The sequence below is a fragment of the Delphinapterus leucas genome, chromosome 17, assembly GCF_059928025.1.
Source record: "Delphinapterus leucas isolate spDelLeu-1000000601 "Yukka" chromosome 17, BTC_Dleu_Yukka2, whole genome shotgun sequence".
Taxonomy (NCBI): Eukaryota; Metazoa; Chordata; class Mammalia; order Artiodactyla; family Monodontidae; genus Delphinapterus; species Delphinapterus leucas.
This window is the reverse complement of record NC_143145.1, coordinates 34,748,399-34,771,316: the sequence shown is the minus strand read 5'-3', so window position 1 is coordinate 34,771,316 and position 22,918 is coordinate 34,748,399. Positions and strand designations below refer to the sequence as shown.

Below are 22,918 nucleotides of genomic sequence, written 5' to 3'. Positions count from 1 at the left end.
TCTCATCCTTTGCATCCAGGCACTCCAGCATTCTCGAAGTTTCTCTTCCTCCTCCACTCCCAGCCCTCCCTTTCCCCAGCCTGCTTTGACAGCCTCCTAACTGGCCTTGTCCCCAGCCCTGCTCACCCTCAGTCCACCTGAGCACCACTGCCAGAGGAATGTCCACTCACCGCTCACAGACCTGAAGAGCTCACAAACCCACAGAATAATGTCCCTTTGTGCAAATTGGATGTTTTCCTTCTTCTTAATTTAGCTTCTCTACGTGTTTTCCAAAAGCAGAATATTGTTTAATGTTTGTTTTTTTAATTTGACCCGAGTCTCTTTGATGGGGAATTTAGACCATGGGTGCTGGTGAGGAATGTTCCAGTGGTCTGCTGTCTCTGCTGGCCCCTCGGAGCCAGACACACCTGCCACGTTCAGATCTGTGCTCCCTTCTTGCGTGATCTTGGGGAGCCTGACATCCTGGGGTCTGAACCCATTTCTTCATCTGTAGGAGAGAGATAATTATAACACTGTAGGATTATTGTGAGGATTAAACCTCATGGTATGTACCAGTTTCCTAGCGAGATACATGGCACAGAGGAGGGCGCATGGCAACATGTTAACTGCTCTTTTTATTGTTAGTATTATCCTTTTTTTAAAAAAAATAGTATTTGATGTTTGTTTCCTTTTTGTTTCTTCTAATATGAATTGAAATCAGTTTCTCTTTAGCTACGTCTATTTATTTTTAAAGTACATTGCTCCTTTTTTATGTTTTTTAAATTTTATTTTATTTTATTTATTTATTTTTGGCTGTCTTGGGTCTTTGTTGCTGCGTGCGGGCTTTCTCTAGTTGTGGTACACGGGGGCTACTCTTCGTCGCAGTGCGTGGGCTTCTCATTGTGGCTTCTCTTGTTGCCGAGCACGGGCTCTAGGCGCACAGGCTTCAGTAGTTGTGGCACGCGGGCTCAGTAGTTGTGCCTTGTGAGCTCTAGAGCGCAGGCTCAGTAGTTGTGGTGCATGGGCTTAGTTGCTCCGTGGCACGTGGGATCTTCCCAGATAAGGGCTTGAACCCGTGTCCTTTGCATTGGCAGGTGGATTCTTAACCACTGCGCCACCAGGGAAGCCTGCTACATCTATTTTGAAGCAAATTCCCCCATTAAAAACCCACCAGGATCATGTGACTGGCAATTCTACTCCAAGGTACAATCCCCAGAGCACTGAAAATATACATCCTCACAAAAACCTGTACACGAAGGTCCATAGCAGCATTATTTATAACAGCCAGAAAGTGGACACAACCCAAGTGTCCCTCAACTTATGATGGATGAGTGGATAAACAAATAGTGGTATATCCACCCAATGGAATATTACTCAGCCATAAAAAGGAACAAAAAGCCATAACATGGATGAAACTTGAAAACATTATCCTAAATGAAAGAAGGCAGACACAAAAGGTCATATATTTTATGATTCCATTTATATGAAATGTCAGGAATAGGCAAAGCCAAAGGTACAGAAAGATTGATGGTTGGCAAGGACGAGGGAGAGGGAGGGGTTAGGGTTTAGGGTTAGGGAGGGGTTTGGGACTGTCTGCTATTGGGTATAGGGTTTCTTTGTTTGGGTTTCTTTTTTGGATTAGATAATGGTGATGGTTGCATAGCTTTGTGAATATACCAAAACCCACTGAATTATACATTTTAAAAAGGTGCATTTTATGATATAGGTATTATTTCTCAATTTAAAAAACCTGCCAAGATTTCTTAAATTTTCTACAAATTCTTTGAATTGTCTGCTCATGTGTTTATATCAATGTAGTTTAAAAAACTTACTTTGAATTCCGCTTAATGAAAGATGTGGAGTTTTGCACTTCAGGTTTTTATTCCTTTCAGTACTCTTGCTATTTATTCTGAGGTCAGTGTCTTTATTTTTTGTGCTTTCCTTTGTTCCACTCATCATCTCAGTTGCACTTAGCTGCAGAGGCAGCAGACCCCACCTCCATTTCCGGGGCTGTCGCACATCTGTTTCAGGGAACTCTGATATCACCGGTTGTCAGGACCACAGTCAGCACTCCTTCCTAGCAGTCTCTGAGGAGAAGGTAGACTGTGTGAGACTTGACTGATCTGATGATCTCTCTCTCTTGGCTTAGTATATAAGTCACTGACAACTCCTCTAGATAAGATCATCCTTAGTTCATTCATTCACTCGGCAACCATTCACTGAGGGCACACATTACAAGTTCCTTGAAGGCAGAATGTTTATTAGGTGTGAATACATGGCTGGGGCAAAGAGGTTGAATGAGAAGGACCCTCCCCGCCTGGAGCTGACCTGCTCTGACCTGCTCTGGTGGAAAGGCAATAAACCCATCATAAACAAGTATGATCTCTCACCTCTGACCTTGTGAGGTGATAGTGACCTGGGCTGGGAGGGGGTGAGGAGAGCTGCTTTGGATGGGGTGGTGACCTGCCCTAGAAGACGCCAGGCACCCGAAGAGCTAGGGAAAGACTATCCCAGGCTGAAGAAACAGCAGGTGCAAAGGCCTCTACAGGGAACTAGCTCAGAGGGTTTGAGTAGCAGAAGGTCAGTGCAGCTTCTGACCAATAGCTTAGCGAGTGAGGGTCATTCCACCATTTTAAGCCAGGAAGGGTCTTACAGACCATGGTGGAGAACTTAGATTTGGTTCTAATAACAGAGGGAACCCGCTGTGGGCTCTGAATTATATTTTTCAAGAACCTCCCAGCAGTGTTCTTACGCATGTGTTTGTGACCTCCATTTCTTACATGGGGTTTGGCAGTCATCGTCAGCACTGGGTTCATCCAGTGCGTGCATTTATTGAGAACATTCTATGCCAGCAAGTATGCCAGAGTGTGCACCCCAAAGCTGTCCACCCCGTCACTCTTTAAGAGTGCTCTGCAAAGAGACTCGGTGCTCTCCTGCAAAAGTCCACGAAGATCCAGGCAGAATTTAGTAATTTGTAAACTTTATGACTAACGTCTCTCACAGCTGCCCTGATTTCTTCAAACTCCTAGTCATCACATGTTTATAAAGTTAGTTGGCAGTTTAAATCCTGTTTGATACATAAGGAGCACACTCCGCAGCCCTTTGACAGTAGCCAATAGATGGCAACAGGGGTCTTGAGGGGAGTGGAAGGCCCTCTGGTTTTCTTCTCATTTCCCCAGTATGTCTGTATGGCTCATTTCCACATTCATGACGGGGGAAAGTTGTCCTTTTGCTTCAAGCTGTTACGGCCTTTTGCTGGGAGACAAGAAGCTATGATCACCGCTCATTAATTTATTAGATAAATCTATCATATAGATTGTTGCTACTCTCACTTCTCTCTTGCCCTCTGCCTCTTAAGTCAGTTAAGGTATTCATTTGGCTCAGCTGTTATCGAATTCCTGACATTCTTTCAGGAGCAGTACTGTAACTTTGGAGAGGTGTGACCATTGGGATATATGAATTGATTGCTTGAGAAGTGCTAGTGTTAGTTCTGGAATGGGGCCTGTCTAATTAAGTACTCAAGTTGAAAGGAAGTGTCAAGTTTTCCACAAAGCTTTACAGATTTTAATGGGCTGCTTGCCCCTCGTGTCAGAATTTCTTTTCTGAAATAAATGATTTGGAAAGGTCTTATCTTTACACTCGGGCACACAGCTTCAGTTCCTCCTGTCTGGGAAAGTTAACTCTCCTGTTCAGTCAGTCTCCCACAACTCCTCAAATCCCACATTGAAATTGTAAGGCCACAGTAACGTTTATTAGACTTCTTTTTTCCTTTTTTTTTTTTCCTTCTTTGATGCCTTTGCTTGTCTTTCATGCCTTATTTTGTTTGGTCACAATCTTTTAACATTCTGGATCCCTTTTGACTGTTTCACCTTGGTGATTCTTATGTTTTGTTTTTTTTAGGAGTTAATTATTATTATTTTTTTGCTGTGTTGGGTCTTCGTTTCTGTGCGAGGGCTTTCTCTAGTTGTGGCAAGCGGGGGCCGCTCTTCATTGCGGTGCGCCGGCCTCTCACTATCACGGCCTCTCTTGTTGCAGAGCACAGGCTCCAGACGCGCAGGCTCAGTAGCTGTGGCTCACGGGCCTAGTTGCTCCGTGGCATGTGGGATCCTCCCAGACCAGGGCTCGAACCCGTGTCCCCTGCATTAGCAGGCAGATTCTCAACCACTGCGCCACTAGGGAAGCCCGATTCTTCTGTTTTTTATTTCGTCTTCCTTTTTTCTCCGTTTCAGCACCCCTTTCCAATGAACCTGCTTTATTCTTCTGTAAGGACTGCAGTTTGCAAGTTGAAAGGCTTACTTGCCTGAAACTTCATGATGCTAAGCGGCCATTTCAGATCCTCTCTGAAGCTGAGGCGGATGAATGGTAAAATCATGCAGTGAGGCAATGGAGTAGTTGGGATTCTCCAGAGAAACAGAACCAATAGGATACTCACATAGATACTCTGTGAAGAGATTTATTATAATGAATTGGCTCACACAGTTATGGAGGGTGGAAAGTCCCAGATCTCCAGAGCTGATGTCCTAGTTTGAGTACGAAGGCCATTAGCTGCTGTAGAATGAGGAAGAGCTGATGTCCCAGCTCAAAGGCCGTGAGGCAGGAGAATTCTCTCTTACTTGTAGGAGGTGAGCCTTTTGTGTTATTCAGGCCTTCAGCTGATTGGATGAGGCCCATCCACATTAGGGAGAGCAGTCTGCTTTATTCAGGTCCACCCATTTAAGTATTAATCTCACCCAAATACACCCTCAGAGAAACACTCAGAATAATGTTTGACCAACTATCTGGGCACCCAGTGGTCCAGTCAAGATGATACATAAAATTAATCCATTATAAGCAGCTCTTCCTTACCCAGTAACCACACAGTCCTGGGCTTGGGGTTATTTGTTGTTAGATATGTACAGAAGTTGAACCAAAATAAGGACTAGAATCTCAGTCCAGAGCTGGAACATTATTTTTAAGTTTTACAACCACTCTGGTTTTACAACCTGGTATGTACCCTTTCCCATGTTTTGTACATGCTTTTTTTTACTGGTCTCTGTCTCCCATTCCTCATAGGAATTGTTCCAAATCTTCCTATTTTTCTTTTCTTTTTTTTTTGCGGTACACGGGCCTCTCACTGTTGTGGCCTCTCCCGTTGCAGAGCAAAGGCTCCAGACGCGCAGGCTCAGCGGCCATGGTTCACGGGCCTAGCTGCTCCGCGGCACGTGGGATCTTCCCGGACTGGGGAACGAACCCGTGTCCCCTGCATCGGCAGGTGGACTCTCAACCACTGCGCCACCAGGGAAGCCCCAAATCTTCCTATTTTTCAAGGCCCCTTCCCAACTCCTGCCCCTTTGATCTCTGCTTAAGATCTGGTCTCTTCTTTCACAGATGGGAGAAACTGAGACTCAGAGGTCAGTTGCTTTGCCTAAGGCCACACAGCCACTGAGCGGTCAAACCGGGTTTACAGTAAGCCCTACATACAAACGAGTTCTGTTCCAAAGCATGTTCATAAGTCCAGTTTGTTCATAAGTCCAACAAAGTTAGCCTAGGTACCCAGCTAACACAATCGGCTGTATAGTACTGTACTGTAATAGGTTTTTAATGCTTTTCACACAAATAATACATAAAAAACAAACAAAAAATAGAGATAACATTTTTACTCTTACAGAACAATACCTTGAAAAGTACCAGCTACATCACTGTTGCTTTTACACTTGCTTCTGGACATCCTGGGCTTGAAATAGGTACTGTACTACTGTATTCTCTACAGTACTGTACAATAAAGTACACAAAAGCACAACCACTTGTAGAGGATGCACACACGTGACAGTGTACGTCAGACACGTGAACTAACTTTCGTGACTGGACATGTGAACACACGTTCGCATCTTTGAAAGTCGCAGCTTGAAGGTTCGTATGTAGGGGACTTAACTGTAATTTGAAGTGATTGGACTTGTTAGTCCTGAGAGCGTGCTGGGTGCGAGGCATCATGCCAAGCGCTAAACACCGTCGCTTTTCCAACACCTCCGGACTTCTCTCTGCCTTCTCTCTGCCCATTTCTGGAAAGGTATGTCCTGTTCCAACCAGTATTTCCCTGCTCCCGCTACATGTAACACTCTGCTTGATCTTACTGTCCAGTCACAGGCATCTGGCACTTTGCTCCTGTAATGTTTGCTTCTTTCTTGTTTATTTTTCCCCTTGGTATTATATAAGCATAATTCTGTTCTTTCATCCTAAAAACTCTCCCTTGACTCTGTGTCCCTCTACAGCTACTATTGATCTCTCCTTTTCCTTTTACTGCCCCCCTTTTTTTTAAATTCCAGATAAACCCTCAGTTTTCCCATCCATGGAAAAACTATTCCTGGCAAAGTCATTGAGAGCATCCTGTTTCATCAGATGTAGTTTCTGCTCTGCTTGACTCCATTGCATTTGTCACCGTTGACCACTTCTTCCTCCAGAAACTATCATTTCTTCTCTTTTCTTGCACTGCTTTCCTCCATTTTCTGCCCAACCCTTCCTTCAGTGGTTCTCACACTTGGTTGTGCATCAGAATCACTCAGAGGGCTTGTTAGACCACAAGTTGTTGGCCTCACCTCCGCCATAAGAAGAATGCAGTGTTGCCATTTGTGATAAGGTGGATGGACCTAACTGAAATAAGTCAGACAGAGAAAAATAAATACTGTATGATTTCACTTACATGTGGAATCTAAAAAACGAAACGAATCAAAAAACATAACAAGGGCTTCCCTGGTGGCACAGTGGTTAAGAGTCCACCTGCCGATGCAGGGGACATGGGTTCGTGCCCCGGTCTGGGAAGATCCCACATGCCGCGGAGCGGCTAGGCCCGTGAGCTGTGGCCGCTGAGCCTGCGCGTCCGGAGCCTGTGCTTCGCAACGGGAGAGGCCACAACAGTGAGAGGCCCGCGTACCGCAAAACAAAACAAAACAAAAAAAACAAAATGTAAACAGAGTCATAGATACAGAAAACAGGTGGTTGCCAGAGGGGAGGAGGGAGGGGGGAGGAGAAATAGGTGAGGGAGATTAAAAGGTATAAACTACCAGTTGCAAAATAAAAGCATTCAATTTTGGATTCACTCTTCTCATGGTATTTTGCTAGTGATCATTCTGATAGCAGGGCCTGAAGTGGCTAAGAGCCTTCCATGTTCTAGTGTGATCTGGGCTGGGGAGGCCTTTGTGTCCTGGCTTGGAGGGGTAGCAAGGAGTTGAATCCTGAGCAAGTACTCCCATTAGCCTCCAGATACAAATGTGGAACATTTCCCTCCTCCAATTCCATCACCTTGACAAGTGTCTAGGGACCTCCTCTCCTTGAAGAGGCTTTATGCCTGTCCTGGGACATTAAAGTGTAAGTGAGAAAAGGACCAAGTCTTGGACACAGACAGGTGCCCCCTGTCTAATGGTGGGGTGGAGGATGGCTAGTGGATGACAGACAACCTGGTATCAGGGAGGTTGTGGCTTACATTGTTGGTTGTCTCTCCATAGAGTTGTTCAAATTCCTTTTCCCTTCATACCCTGTTGGAAGAACTCACCTCCTACAATGGAGACTGAATATGCCAGACATTCCCAGCCTCCACTGCAGCTTGGGGAGGGTAGGTGACCCAGTCCTCATCAATAAAATGTAAAGAGAAGACTGCTGAAAAGTGTCTAGGAAAGATTTTCCTCCCTGCTAAAGAAATATGCACAAGAAGAACTCTTCTCTCCCATCTCCTTTCATTCTTCTTTGGATGCAGTTATATGAGGATGTAATGCCTGGAGCCATGGCAGCCATATTGCCTCCACGAGTTGACAATCCTAAGAAAAACCCCAATCCTCTGAGATAGCAGAAGAGCGAGCCTGGGTCCTTGATGACATTAAGCTGCCAAACCAACCTTAAGAATTCTTTCTTAAGACTTCAGGTACTTCCTCGGCAGTCCAGTGGTTAAGACTCTGCACTTCCACTGCAGGGGATGCGGGTTCGATCCCTAGTCAGGGAACTAAGACCCCACATGTCATGCGGCGCAGGCAGAAAAAAAACCACTTCATATAAGATGACTAAGTGTCTTCACTGTTAAGCTATCTTTAGACAGATATGTTGCTTGCAACCAAAAGGGTGGATGGAGGCTGAGGATGTTGACTTAGCTCCTCAGCCAGAGACCGTTTCATGTATAAGGGCCCCTTGTCTCGGGCTCTGCTGACCTCTCCATTTCCCCCCTCATTCCTGTTGTCCTCCTAGTCTCTGCCCCCAGTAGCCTGGACAATCTTTTTCTAGTCTGAGGGTATAAATATCTGGCCCATACTCATGATTTTTCTGTGCTCTGAATTTTCTCAGGGCCTAGGCTTTTAAAACTAAAAACAGACTCTTTTTTTTTTCTCCTTCCATCATGGTATTTTTCAATTTACAAAATAGTCTAGATGCTTAAGTGGGGAAACATCCAAGAGGATGTATATGTTGTAGTGGAGGGCAGGGGTGGGGTGGGGGAAGGTGATGGTGATGGTGGAGAGGATGAGGCAGATAGAAGAAGAAGGAAAGAAAACAGTATCATTTACTATTTTAAACCTTGTATCCATTTTTAAAACTGTAGCCTTTTTAGAGAAGCTTGTGGTAAACATTCATAATATTAATATTTCAAGAAGGACATGGGTAAAAAATCACAAATAACATTTAAATTTTTTTAAGCTTTGCCCCTTTGTGATCTGTGAAAAAGGTAAAGTCACTTTCAAATCCAATAAGTACTCTTCATTTGCTTCATCCATTTAAGAAATATTTTCAGAGCCTACTGTGTGCCAGGATCTAGGTGCTAGGGTTATAGCAGTGTACAAAGCAGAAAGAAATCCCTGCCCTTAAGGACTTTACTTTCTAGAAGGGGAAGACAGACAACCAACAAATCAAGTAAAACAGAGAATGTAAGAAGATGACAAGTGCAATGGAGACAGAAAGCTGGAGATGTGGGGGGAAGGGTGTAGTTATAAATGGGATATCAGGGTTCCTGAGAAAGTGAGAGATTTGAACAAGGGAGATGAAGGAGGGAGCCATACAGATACATGGGGTGGGAGCATCCCAGCAGAGGGAACAGCAAGTGCAAATATCCCTGAGGCAGGAGATCGCTGGGCATGGATAAATACAGTTTATGTCAGTGTGGCTGGAATGGAATGAGTAACGGGCAAACTAGAAGGAGAGCAGTTCCCAGAGCTAGTGGGGAGCCAGACTGGGGAAGGCCCTGCTTTGGACCAGGGGAGCTTAGAAAAATGCCTTTTCATTGATGCCCTTCCAGAAGCCCGACTGGCTAATGCTGTGTCCAGTAGAATTGATTGTAGGGGGTCCCAACCTGCCTCTTGGCTTATTTGATGCTATCTATGGTAGACAGCGAAGCAGAAGCCTGCTTTTAAAGCTAACTGCCTGCCCGTCAAGCACCCGATGTGTATGGATTTCCGGAAAATCTTGAAAATTCAAAAGGCATTGCCACAGATGCTGGGCAATGGGATTTTCTTTGGATTCATCTGAACTCAGCTTCTGGTACATTTCCTCTTCCTCAAAGGCTACAGTAACATTGAATATATGACAGTGAATATTTTTTTGCTGTTGCAAAACACAGGAAACCGAAATTTGCATTTGAAAAAACGCGGTAAAATAATAATATTTAATCAAAACGACATACAGTTATCGGTTATTTTAAAAGCGCACCTCTCTGCTTGGCCTCTTCAGTGCCCTCAACCCTCTATGCGTTCATAAGGCGTCTCCACGATCTCCATGAGTTTCCCTTTGGGTAACTTTTCTCTCCACCTTTCACAGGAGCAGATTTAGCTCTCAACCTGTTCATCTCTCCCTTCGCATTTTATCTCCGTGGGTCTTTCTCTTGGGCATGTTGGTGTCAGCTGGGGGCTCATTCTGGGGAATCCTGTAGGTTTGACAGCACTGAGAGCAGCTAGAGAGAGCTTCATTTCTTCTCCCAGCATCCATTTATTGACCCCTTAAGGAATCTCTCTGAAATTTTGACCTGGTGGGAAATCCTTGAAATGACAGGGCTTCTAAAGGACAGCCTGTTTCTGCCCTCATCATCAACACGTCTGCCCTCAAACTGTTTTTGGCAGGTGAACAAGGGATCTTATAATTCCACAATCTCAACGTATTTCTTTTCCACAATCTCTGCCCTCACGTATTGGTACTGTGTTCTGGTTAGAAATGCCCACCACCAGCTCCTCATCAACTACGCACTGAACCCTGGTAGTCTTGAATGGAGTTCCGAGTGTGCTCAGTGGGACAAATATATCATTCATTCATTTCCAGGGTAGACATTTGCTGAGTGGCAACTGTGTGTTGGTCACTGTTAGCTGTAGGAGATACAAAGCAAAAGAAAAAATTCTGACTCTGGAAAAAACTCATGGGTTTGTTTGTTTTTTTTCCTTGGGCAATGTTGAAAGGACTCAAAATATTATCTACTTTGCAGCTCAGGGGTCCATTTTGGACCTTCCCTTGTGGATAGAGGGTCTTTCATTCTTCTGAGGCCGGAGGACATGGAGGTAGCTGCTTAGGTTAGGGCGCTGACGATGACCTGGGAAACTGAGACTCAGAGAAGGCAAGCGCAACCTCGGGGCCACCTGGTGGTCTGGTGATGGTGCTGGGACGGGCACCAGGCATTGCAGGGGGAAAATACGTGGAGATGCTGCATTTCTGAAGTACAAGATCGGCTGAATTGCTGTCAAGCCAGAACATCTCAGAGCAGGTAGGGAGGGGTTCCAAGTCCGCAGATGTTCCAGAAAAGAGAAAGCTCGCTCATTTCCTTCCTCCTTTTACCTGCCGTGCCTCCTTACCCCAGGACCTGGAAGGAATTCACACTCTCCCCATCCTGGGGCCTGAGGAGAAGACGGAGGACTTAATACACGTAATGTGCTTGGAACCACGCCTGGCACAGAGTGCTGTATACGTCTGTCTGTCTGTTGTTATGTTATTATTATAGTTCTCAGATGACCAAACAGGTGGACCTGGACATTTCATTTGAGTAGCCACTCATCAGCAGTGGGAGTGCTGGTCTGAATTTTGTGCAGATGGCACGTCTCTACTCCAGCCCTTGCCAATGTCACGTGACTGGATCCCTCCACTGCCGATTTTAGACCTCACTTTCTAAAGCACGGGTCCCCAAGCCCCAGACCACAGACCGGTGCTGCTCGGTGGCCTGATAGAAATAGGGCCGCACAGCAGGAGGTGAGCAGTGGGCGATTGAGGAAAGCTTTAACTGTATTTACAGCCGCTCCCCATCAGCGGCATTAGATTCTTTTTTTTCTTAAACATTATTTATTTGGTTGAGCCGGGTCTTAGTTGTGGCAGGCAGGCTCCTTAGTTGCAGCTCGCGGGCTCCTTAGTTGTGGCATGTGAACCCTTAGTTGTGGCATGCATGTGGGATCTAGTTCCCTGACCAGGGATCAAACCCGGGTCCCCTGCATTGGGAATGTGGAATCTTATCCACTGCGCCACCAGGGAAGTCCTGGCATTTAGATTCTCATAGGTACGAGAACCCCACTGTGAACTGCACATGCGAGGGATCTAGGTTGCAAACTCCTTATGAGAATCTAATGCCTGATGATCTGAGGTGGAGCTGAAGCAGTGATGCTGGCACTGGGGAGCGGCTGCAAATACAGATTATCATTAGCAGAGAGGCTTGACTGCATAGAGACCGTAATAAATCAATTGCTTGCAGACTCATATCAAAACCCTATCAGTGAGTGGCAAGTACAGACGAGCTCAGGGCTCCCGCTGATTCCTGCATTATGGTGAGTTGTATAATTATTTCATTATATATTGAAATGTAATAATAATAGAAATAAAGTGCACAATAAATGTAATGCGCTTGAATCATCCCCAAACCATCCCCCCCCCCCACCGCCCCAGTCCGTAGAAAAATTGTCTTTCACGAAACTGGTCCCTGGTGCCAAAAAGGTTGGGGACGGCTGTTCTAAAGGGTAGGAGGTGGAGGGAGGCTCCCAGGCTCCATCCCTTCCTCAGAGCAGGGCAGAGTGGGGACAATGAGGTGTCTGCCACGGGTAGTTCTGGTTGGTATCCATGCAGCAAAGAGCCCCCAAGACACCTCAGGTACAGAAGGGCAGCAAGAGGGGGCTCAGCTCTTTGGGAGGAGATGAGGAGGATGGAGGCTTCTATCTGGGGGGGAAGCTCTAGAGTACTCAAGAAGCATCAAGAAATCCCAACTTAACCGCACTCTTGGAGAGCATGCCCTGTTACTATGGAGAGGGCTGGTTTTCTCATGGTCTTAGCAGTGTGGGATGTGTTGTCATGGTTAACCAATCCTCCTGAGCCTTTCCAGGACTCCTAGAAGGTTCCTAGGAGTTTCACTGAGAATTGAATGGGAAAAAAACCCAAAACCAGGTAGTTAGGGCTCCCCTGACAGTAGGGGGCTCCAGTTACCCATAGGACAAACATAAATGTTTGCATTGTAGGAGATTTGTTTTGGTAGCGTTATTGGAAGTAGAGTTTAAGATACATGCTTAAATATCTTTTACAAAGGATATCTTAAAGGGCTGTCATTATAGAAGGTGCTCAGAAAAAGTAAGACCAGAGCCGTTATTCACAGTATCTAGTATCTGTCAGATATGTAGCATGAGATAATTATTGAAAATTTATAATATCATTATCATCAACACTTATAGAAGGTTTAATAAGTGTCTGTACTAAGTGCTTTACATTCATTATCTCATTTAATCCTCATAACAACCCTGGGATAATAATAACTGTAGGTAACCAGAGACAGAGTCATGGTCAACTGCCCAAAGTCACACAGGGCTCTCCCCAAGCTTGCTTTCTTTGAACCACTAGAACTTACTGCTGGGAAATCCTTCTTTTCCTTGTGAATAGTCACAAGTATCCTGGAAACCAGCCAAGCCTTTATAGGAAGGCTCTTGTTCTGGGCTTGGAGGGAGAGAATATTTATCATACTGTGGGGGTAGAAAGAAAAACAGGAAATGGTCTCATTTGTTTTGAAATCTGAAACTAAATGTCAAGTGTTCAATCCTTTCAGCGAAGTGGATTTTTGTTTCTTTTCATTTGGCCATTGCAGGTCTGTTTTGTGTGTGTGTGTGTGTTGCGCGGAGGGTCCATGTTTTCAGACCCAAAGTTCCCTTTACCTCTCTTATTGGTTCAGGATCAGACCAGGAGGCAGGGAACCCGGATTCCAGCCCCGGCTGCTCTCTGGCTCCTGGAATCTTCGTTTTCTTGCGTGTGGGAGTAGGGGGATAGCACCACCTCCCTCAGAGCTCAGGTTGGCACGTCAAGTGTGCACAGACATGCAGCATCACTGTCGTCAGGAAGATGCAGAGGGAGAGTTGAGGCACTTGACAGGGAGTAGCTGTGCGTGAGATCCACGCGGCTTCCTTTTGAGGGGGCCTGAATGAGGGAACGGGCATGCTTCTGAGCGTGGAAAGCTCTGCAGAGGTATATTTTTGAGACTGATGCAAAATCCCAGGCAGTGACGTTCTAGTGACTCAGCCCAGTGGGTGGAAGTGATTTTAAATAATGACAGTATCAACCGTCTTCCTCTTCCCGCAGTGTCACACACCATCAAACACAAACTCTCTGGCTCTGCACCCACCGAGTCGGCTAGTCTCTGCGGGCCAGAAATGCATGGAACTACGCATGTAGGTCACAGTGCAGCCCTCGCAGCCAAGGGGGTAAAACTACACATCTGCCCAGCAGTGTCCTTCCTTCTCTTCCCCACAACCAAGCCCAGATAAACAAGGGGTGATAAAAAGGTCACCTTGCACATTCCCCAGATTTGGACAGTCCTTTCAGAGTGAAGTGGGGTGTAATTTTAGCCGTCACCGTCAGCGAAGAGGCCACTTGAGTTAATTAGAAAGGGAAGCCACCCAATTTCAGTTAAAACCATTTAGAAATTGGTGGCATTTTAGAGAGAAAGCAACTGCCATAATTGGATCAGGCAGCTCACAGATGTCTCTTTTCAGACAGAACAATAGGGGAGTCAGCTCAGGAAAGAGGGTGTGCAGGTCATGGCCGGGTTTGGAGCTAGTGAGCTTCTCTGCGACCAGCACAGAGATTGACTCATGGAACCGAAACAGTGCCTGGCCCCTGGGTCCCTACGACGCTTATGTCCCCCTTGACCCCCGGGGGCCTCCGGAGGTGAGGGGCCGATCAGGGATTTTTCTGGGGCTTCAGAAGGATTGCAGGGACCCTTGGGCTAGCAGTGGGAGGAAAAAGGAGGGTGGTTTCTTAGGAGAAGAGAGCTCATGAATAAAAATGAGTTAGAGATGGAAAAGGTGAGATCGGAAGAGAACACTAAGCACGGAGGCTGTTGTGTGGGTCGGGTTGCAGGGGTAGAAGCCTTGGGGTGGCTCACTCCAAACCCTGAGGCCCCAGATTGGGAGATGCATGACTAAGGAACATTGACTGTGTACTGTCAGGACAAAAGCAAATGAAAAACAAGGGGTTCCATCTTCCCTGTTGAAAATAAAGGAAGAGATTTCCCTTTCCTTCAGAAAGCTTGTCATTGTAAGTACTTTCTTCCTTCTTTGAGAGAGATATAAATCCTTTTAAAGACTAGATGGGCATTTTGTCCCTTTTATGACCCAGGGATGGCTTCCTCGGGCACCTCTTTGAAACGCAAACACCAAGGGAGATGGCCCCTGTCTTCCAGCTTAGGTGGGAGGCCAGGCGCCCCCCCCTCTAAATTGCAAAACAACCTCCTGTCAGGAAGGAGGAGAAGTTTGTTTTTCCTCTGGATAAAGTCAGTTAGCTAACTAACTGGTCACCCCAATTACCACGTAAAGTTAGGATGAACTGAGTATGACCAATGGTGCTGTCAAGTCCTCTGACTTGAGGACCAGTGATGGTTTATCCTGAGAACATGTATGTCATGGGTTGTATCTGTGTGGCTCTCTAAAAGGGTGAGATTTCTGTCTGCCTCTGTAATCCGTGGTGGATTGCCTGTGCCGTGCATCAGCTTCTGGTTTAATGCTTGTTCAATAACAAAACGGATTTTGTTCTCCACTACTTTGTGGAGAGAATTTCTGGGTTGGGAGAAGATTTTGTTTTTAGTTATATTTTCGCAATAGTACCCACCATGTGTCTGTTCTGTGCCTGACCTCCTGCATTAAGTCCATATTTGTAAGTACAGTGTACGCCACCTTGGCTTTTTATAGCTAAAGTTCTCTCAAAGGATCCAGCATTTTCCAATAGATGATCTTAAAGCTTAGAGAAGGATCAGATATTCATTTTGTGATGGTTCCTGAGAGTAAGGGACTTGTCCAAGCTCATGCAGCCTGGAGAAAAACAAGGGACTGTTAAATTCCTGGACTCCAGGACTCTCGTACCTGCTGCCATATCACCCATCCTACAGGAGCCCACATTATTTGGATTTTCACTGTATTACACTATTATAATTTCTTTTATAAATCACTTACAATGTTCAGATTTCCCCCAAATTCCTCATCATGGTCTGCTTCATCACATTTGATGAATTTTAGAAAAGCAGTTTGATCCACTTCTAAGTAGGTGTGTGAGAGAAATGAGTGCATATTTCCACAGAATGACTTGTACATTCATGTTCATAGCAGTTTTATTCACGATAGCCAAACGTGGAAAGAACCCAAACACCTATCAACAGGTGTGTAGATAAGACAATTGTGATCTGTCCATACTGTGGAACACTACTCAGCCATTAGAATAAATAAATGGTTGATACATGCAAAACCCTTAGTGAGTCTCAAAAACATTATACTGAGCTAGAGAAGCCAGACACAAAAGAGTATATACTACGTGATTCCACTTAGATGCAATTCTATAAGAAGCCAACTAATCTATGGTGATAGAAAGCAGCTCCGTGGTTTCCTGGGGTGGAAGTGGCTGAGACTGACTGCAGATGGGCACGTGGGAACTTTGGGGAATGGTGGAGATGTTCTACGTCTTGATTAGGATGGAGGTTGCACAGGTGTATCCATTTATCAAAACAACCTGTATACATAAAATGGGTGTAGTTAATTGTATATAATGTATACTTCAGTAAAGTTAATTCAAGAACTAATCCTGTTTTTCTTCACGCACAAAATTTGAAATAAAAAAATGCAGTTTGCTTTCTCATCCCAGGTGACCTGGTTCGTATGAAGATGGGAGCATAGCCCTTCTGCAGAGCCCTCTGAATACGTCACAAGCTCAAACGGGCGTTAAGGTTATCCTGGTCCATCCGCGATCTCTGAGAAGTAAACAGGGGCCTGGCTCGTAATAACACGCAGCTGGGAGTGGTGTGTTCCCAGCGTTCTTCTCTGTGGGAAAGCCTGCCCTGTCAGAAGAATAAAGCGCAGCCCACAGCTAGCAGGGCTGGTGAGGAATCATGATGCTTTTATAGGAAGGAAAGGGCTGTGATTCACACGTGTCAGAGTTGATGGGAAAATTAAGGGCTCCCTTCCCCAAGGAGGGGCAATAGAACTCTCTCTTTAAATATTACATTTCTTTAAATAAAAAGAAAAGTCACTTCAGCTCCTCCCCACTGATTTCATTTGGGAGAAACACCTGTCAGGTTTTGTATTTGGTTAAGTCAAATCCTTCCTCTGAACAAGGCAGTGCAGGGGGTAGGAAGATCACCTAACTCTTGTTGGTGTTTACTTAATGTAGAGAGAAAACACGCCTCTCTCTCCGTCACATGAGCCATCGCTCCCGCTAGGCGAAGGCAGGGACATCGCCCTTCTCTGACCGGGTTACCACCCTCAATTAAGGGTCAGGCAGAGAAAGATGGGCCTGAATTGTAATTCAGTGTTTCAAAACAGACATCATGGAGCCGGCAGATCATCAGATTGGGGGCCTAGAGAGATTTTTAGAGGCCTTTGTACATTCATCAGATTTCCATCTGTCTTAAGTGTGGGCTTGCATGAGGGTGTGGGGGAAGAAAGTAACGGAGCAGAGATTTGAGTGATGCATCTACAAACCAAGGAACACCAAGGATTTCTGGCCATCACTGGAGAGGAGGGAGGCACGCAACAGGTTCAGCCTCAGAGCATCAGAACAAACCAATCCTGCCAGCACCTAATTTCTGACTTCTAGCCTCCAGAGCCATGAGAATACATTTCGGTTGTTTTAGCATCCAGTTTGTGGTACTTTGCTCCGGTAGCCCTAGGAAGCTAATACAGGAGCCCTAGCAGGAGAAAGAACTTGGTGTGTCTGGAGAAAGGTCAGAAGGCCGACGTGGCTGGAGGTGATGAGTGAGGAGAGGGCCTCCATAGTCCCCCCCTGCCTGGGCTGTGGGCTGCCCCCAGGTGGCCACTGGGGGATCCTTCCAGCCCCACACGCTGGCCTCTTGCCATGGAGAGAGCATGCAGATTGAGTCACAGGAGCTGGGTTCAGCCTCCCGCTCCCTCTGCTTGTAGCTGTGTAACTCACATTTCCACTTTCCTCATCTGTAACACGCGAGGATGTTCATGACGAGCTTGGCCTGTCCATCTCTTGGGGTGCTAGCGAGGAGCAGCAGAAGTGTTTGAAAGCCTGCTGTGAATCCTGCACCAGGGTGTCAGATGCAACTAACTAGTCCTGCTGGTTCAGAGTTTCAGCAGAGACCCCCCAAAGGAAAAGAAAATAGGATGCTGCATATCTAGGCCTCACTAAGAGATTATGAGATCAGTGTGGAAACCGCTAGCCCATCACCTGCCTGGAGACTAAGTAAGATGAGGCTGGGGGACCCAGCAAGAGACAGGCAGGGAGGAGTTCTCCAGAGTGAGAGCTGTGCAGGAATGGGGGGGCAGGTGCTTCTCCCCTCACACCCCCCGGTCCCCACAAGAAGCCTAGTGAAACTCAGAGGCTTCGAAACGCCCACAGAGAGCTCGACAGGTACCCTCCAGAGTTGGAGGGACAAAGGGACTGATACTTGAGCCACTGATACAGAGACTGGTTGGAGTGGCCTAGGGTGGCGGGCTGAGGAAAGGGGTGCGCTGCAGTGAGCTGCACACAGGACCGCAGGGCTCAGGAGGGAGTTTCCATGGCGGCGGGGGGACCCTCAGAAGAGAGCTGTGCTGAGTTGCCTTGAAAGGGACTCTGCCCCAAAGGACCATCTGCAAGGCAAGGTGACCCCAGCAGAGTGACTCAGGGTGGGGTGGGTGGCAGAAGCCAGGGCTGGGAGCCATTGTACGTGGGCAGCTTGAGGAGCAGCACCTGTGTGCAGTGCGTCCTCACAGCGGGATCTCCGGGGGATCTGCAGAAGCTCCCCATGGGAACGAGTAAGCGTCTGGGCAGGACATACCCAGGCACTGGTTCCAGACACCCGCGCTGATCAAGCAGTCTCCTGGCATTCCCTGTCCCCCTTCTCTGCTCCAAGTCTGGAGGGATCAGAAGAGGATTTGAGCAAGGTGAGGAACTGGGGAGAAGTCCTCCATGTTCCTCCTCCTTTATTTTGAGTTTCTTAGCCTGAGTCAGGCCTGAATTGTAAACTGGATGTGGGGTTATCGCTTTGAGGTAGACTGAACTGGACTTCCAATACTCGAAAAAGGAGACTATTCATTAATAAATAGAATGACTGGAAAATCTATGGGACTTTTCTTGGAATTTATCCAGGGAGAGGGAAGAACAACTTGACAGCAGTTGCTTAAAGAAGCAGTGGTCAGAATCAAGATGTTTTTCTGTTCATACCATACTGAATTTTCCTCTCTTAACAAAGAGCTTCTAGTTAGATAAATTAACCTTAGAACCTCCTTTCCTGGGAATAAAAGGATCAACAGAGCCCACTCTCTTTATTGTGTCTAAACACATATTCACATAGGGACATGTTTTAAACAATTATTAAATACGGGGTGCTAGAAACCATTGTTCTCTTTCATTAATTTTATTTAGGTTGAATCTTGAGTTAGCAATAGGAGAGGCCTAGGGTTTCAGATTTCAAAGCCAAGAATTTCAAAGACTGAGGTTGGAAAACCCCATTCCCAGGAGTTCTGCAGGGGCAAGCCAGCCACCTGGATGCAGGCCCCTGCGGGGGTAGCTTGCCTGAATCTCCTACTGAGGCCTGGGGGCTAGTGAGAGTAGGGCTTTGGCGGCAGGTTTCTGTGGTCCCCTTCCTCTGTCCTCTGTCTGACAATACCCCAATTACTCATTTGGCACTTATATCCTGTCATCCTGTCACAGTTCATTGATTTTTACTGTACGAATACTAACTCTTGGACTAGACCATAAACTCCTTCAAGGTAGGGGTCTTGTTTTGAACATTTTGTGTCCCCATTTTATCATTCTTTCCAAACAACGTATGCCAGGTAAGGTGCCGGGGCTGGATATGGAGTTGAGACCTGGACCACCTTCCCGGAGTTCAGCCAGGGGAGATCGGTAAGTAAACAGAACTCTGGCTGTGTTTGCTCTGGGCTGTGCACTGGTAGTCCAGGGCCATCTCATATCCTCCCTTCTCCACCTTTTCTCTTGGAAGCCATCCCATACCTGAGAGGCTGCTTCCTCTCAACTTCAGAGGTGGCACCTGTGGTCCAGGCCACAGGTATTAACAATCCTGAACTAATTTCCCCCCCCCACACACACAGTGAGTGGACACGTGACTGAAGAGGTGGGCCCGCTGAGGGAGCCTGCTTTCCTGCTGAACTTGAACCCAAGAGGTTGAGGTAGAGGCTGCTGCAGTCAGGATGCCTGAGCCTGTATGTTCTCCTCAGGTTCTAGTCTGAGCTGAATTTTCTATCAACCAATAGAAAATACAGAGAAGTGTTATGAGGGAGTGGCGTTATGGGATCACGTATGATTACACGTCACAAATGTGTGTGTGTGTGTGTCTGATGGCTTCTAGGAGGAAGTGACACCCGAACCAAACCTTGAAGGACCAGCAGGAGTTAACCAGAGCTGTTGCTTGCAGAGACTGGCAGGTCTGCACTTGCATCCTGACATCAGAGTAGGTGAAATTCCAGAAGCCTTGAGGGTGTCTGCATTCCATTCCAGTGCTTCCCCCAAACATCTGTGGAGGGAAAATGCTTTCAGGAGATATTACTAGATAGATGTGCAGAGAGAAAACTGTGAACAAAATTCCTGAGAACAAAATTGCTCTACTTTCTCCATTGCTGGGTTTTTCTGAGCCTTTAATATGTTAGTGTGCATACAACAGAATGCTTTGCCTGCAGAGCACAAATCATGCTCTCTCTTGAACAGTTGTGGATAGTTTATGAAGTGTACTTCTCCCTGAGGTGTGGATAAATCATTCAGCAACACTCACATCCTGCCATCCTGGGTCTAATTGGCTACACTGTCATAAAACCAAATTACATGGTACCCAAGACAACATAAACACACTATTGCAAATAATAGCAGGATAGATTATTGTAGACTTGTCAATAGTTCCTGCACATTTCAGCCTTTCTCTGTTTTGTATACAAATGGCTCTCACGCAGCATTATTCTGTAGTTCATTGGAATACAGTATAGATGGCTGGGTTCAGTGCAATGTGTGATGAGGGTGTATGCATATTGGCTTAGTGGAAACCTCCAAAAGATAAAGCCATTTCTATTAATGATGCCATGGGCAGTTGCAGAGACCCTGAATGGACAGGCCGTGGCAGGAACAGGGAGTTGGGTTTTCATCCTCAAGGTAATAGGAAGACTTTGGAGGCTCTTAGGGGCAATAATCAGGTGTATTTTAGGAAACCCATTCTCAGGGAGACGGGATTTGAAGTGGGGGGTGTTGGTAGAGACAAACTAGTTACTAGCTAAACAAACTAGTTACTAGCTAGACAAACTAGCAAGCTATTTCAGTAATGGGGGAGAAATCATTTAGGGGTTGACTTACGGGAGTGGATTGGTCATGGAGGAATGGAGGGAAGGCATGACAACCTGAGAAATATTTAGGACGTAGAACTGGGGATGGACTTGGCTCTGGAGCAGCTGTGAGGGTGAGAAGCTGGGGTTGGGGCAGGTGGGAAGATGACCCATGACTTCTGGCTTGTTTAACAGAGTGAACAGCTGTGGCCCTACAGTTACCTGACAGCCTAGCCCAGTGGGAGCAATGCAGAATAGAGCTCAGTTTGCATCCTGGCTCTGTCAACTACTTCGTATTATAGTTTGTGCAAGTAAGCTCAGACCTTTCAGCCTTGGTTTCTTCACCTGTGAAGTGGGATGATACTATCTTGGCAGTATAAAGTGACTGGCACATGGTCGATGCTTCAGAAGTAGAAGCTACTGCTCCTGAGACAGCGAACACAGAAGGAGGAGCCATTGAAAGAGAAAGACAGTGAGTTTCATTTTAGAAACACTGCACTGGAGGTAACTTGGGCAGCCACGTGTGGGTGTCTGGTAGGATAGTAGATATAAAGGTATGGAACTCAGGAGAAAGGTCTGGGCTGGAGAGAGAAACCGGGGGCCATCAAGCTTTTGGAATTAGACCAAGGGAAGGAAGTAAATGAGAATAATCTGAAAGCATATGGAGAAAGGGGAGAAATGGAAGGCCTGAGAGAGAACCGTGGGAGTGTCGACATTCAGCAGGTGAGCAGGAGGGAAGGGGAGCTGACAAAAAGGCTTGTCTTGATGAGGAATCAGAAGGAGGGAAACTGGAGTCAGAAGACCTGGGTTGGAGTCTCAGCTCTGTCTCGTTTACTGGCTGTGCAATCTCGGGCAACCTCTCTAAGCCTCAGTTTTCTTATCTGTAAAATGGGAACGCTACCGATAATGCCTACCTCAGGAGACTTTGGTGAGTTAAGGTTCGTCAAATTGTTTTTTAAGCTAGAAAGCCTGATAAGTGGTTCCATGTGATCAGTTTTTTCCCCATAGACTGAATCAGCCTGGGTCTCAAAATGAGGTAACCTCAAGAGGGACTCTGTGACTCTGGCCTCACTCGCTCAACAGGACTTGCAGCCCACGCAAATTCCTCCTGAGCACTTCTGGGATTCCCAGGCAGGGGGTGCCACCAAGGAGTCTCTTTTGCTCTGAGCAAGGGGTCCCAAGCTCATTCTGAGGAAATGGATCCTTATGCACTGGCTACTCATGCTCTCCCACTTGACCCCGTCAGCCTGGCTACACCTGGGGGGGATAGGGGGTGCGCTGTGCTCCCGGGGCAGCTGACTGGCCAGCAGCTCCCCGAGCCTGCCCGGGGGCCAGGCGCTGGAGACCCTGACCTCTCCCATGTGGAGGTCTGGACCCAGGTGCACCAGAGGGAGCCCAATGATGCCGAGGGCTGGGAGCCTTAGCGGCAGAGGAAGGGTAGCTCCTGGCGCACCTCCCAGCAGAGGGGGCAAGGGTGCTGGGCGGGGCTGCTCTGCCTCCTGCTTCTCCAGCTGTTTCCGTTTCCTTTCTTGCTAGTGTCTTTACAATAAATCCCCACGGGTCAAGGCGACCTGAGAGTGCTGATGTGTCTTGCAGCTAAAGGAGCCTAACTGTCACGGGAGAGCCTCAAGATCCGTCCTGAGGGAGTGGAATTTGCTCAGAATAAAGTGCATTGGCTGGTTGGCTACTCCACGAATGGAAACGTGGTTGTCTATTGCTGCAGACTGTAAACAGAGCCATGGTGCCTCCACACAGCAGTCAACCCTGCAGCTGGAAACAGAGCAAGGAAGTTCTTTACGTACCGCCATGGACGGGTCCACAGGACATGTTCCCAAGGGAAAAGTGTGAGGTTCAGAACAGTATGTATAATCTATTGCTTATATAGCAAAGTGAAATCCATAAACTATCTTGGGAATATCACACATCATCTAATGACATTGGTTGTCTATGAGGAGGGGAGCTGGGTGACTGGTGGTAGTGGTGAGAGAAGGAATTCTCAGCGTAATAATTCTAATAACTCTTCTAAATCTTTAACGCATGAAATTAAATCACCTACTTAATCATATCAGAAAAGAAATTTAAGGATATGGCCTATGAAGTCGAGCCGTCCTGGGTTTGAGTTTGGCTCCATAATTTATTGCTGTGTGATACTGAACAAATTATTCAACCTCTCTGAACTCGGTTTTCTCATCTGTAAAATAATAACAGTAGTGCCTGCCAGATAGGACTGT

The 22,918-nt window shown here is 46.5% G+C and overlaps 1 protein-coding gene across 1 annotated transcript in view; it reads left to right on the top strand.

Moving 5' to 3' along the window:
• The window catches only part of BAALC (BAALC binder of MAP3K1 and KLF4), a 149,124-nt gene that overhangs the window by 6,792 nt on the left and 119,414 nt on the right, over positions 1–22,918 (top strand). Inside the window, exon 1 of the mRNA XM_089898838.1 lies at positions 1–22,918. This exon is cut by the window's left edge and continues 6,792 nt beyond it; it is cut by the window's right edge and continues 23,019 nt beyond it. The gene's annotated coding sequence lies outside the window, so the exon portion shown is untranslated.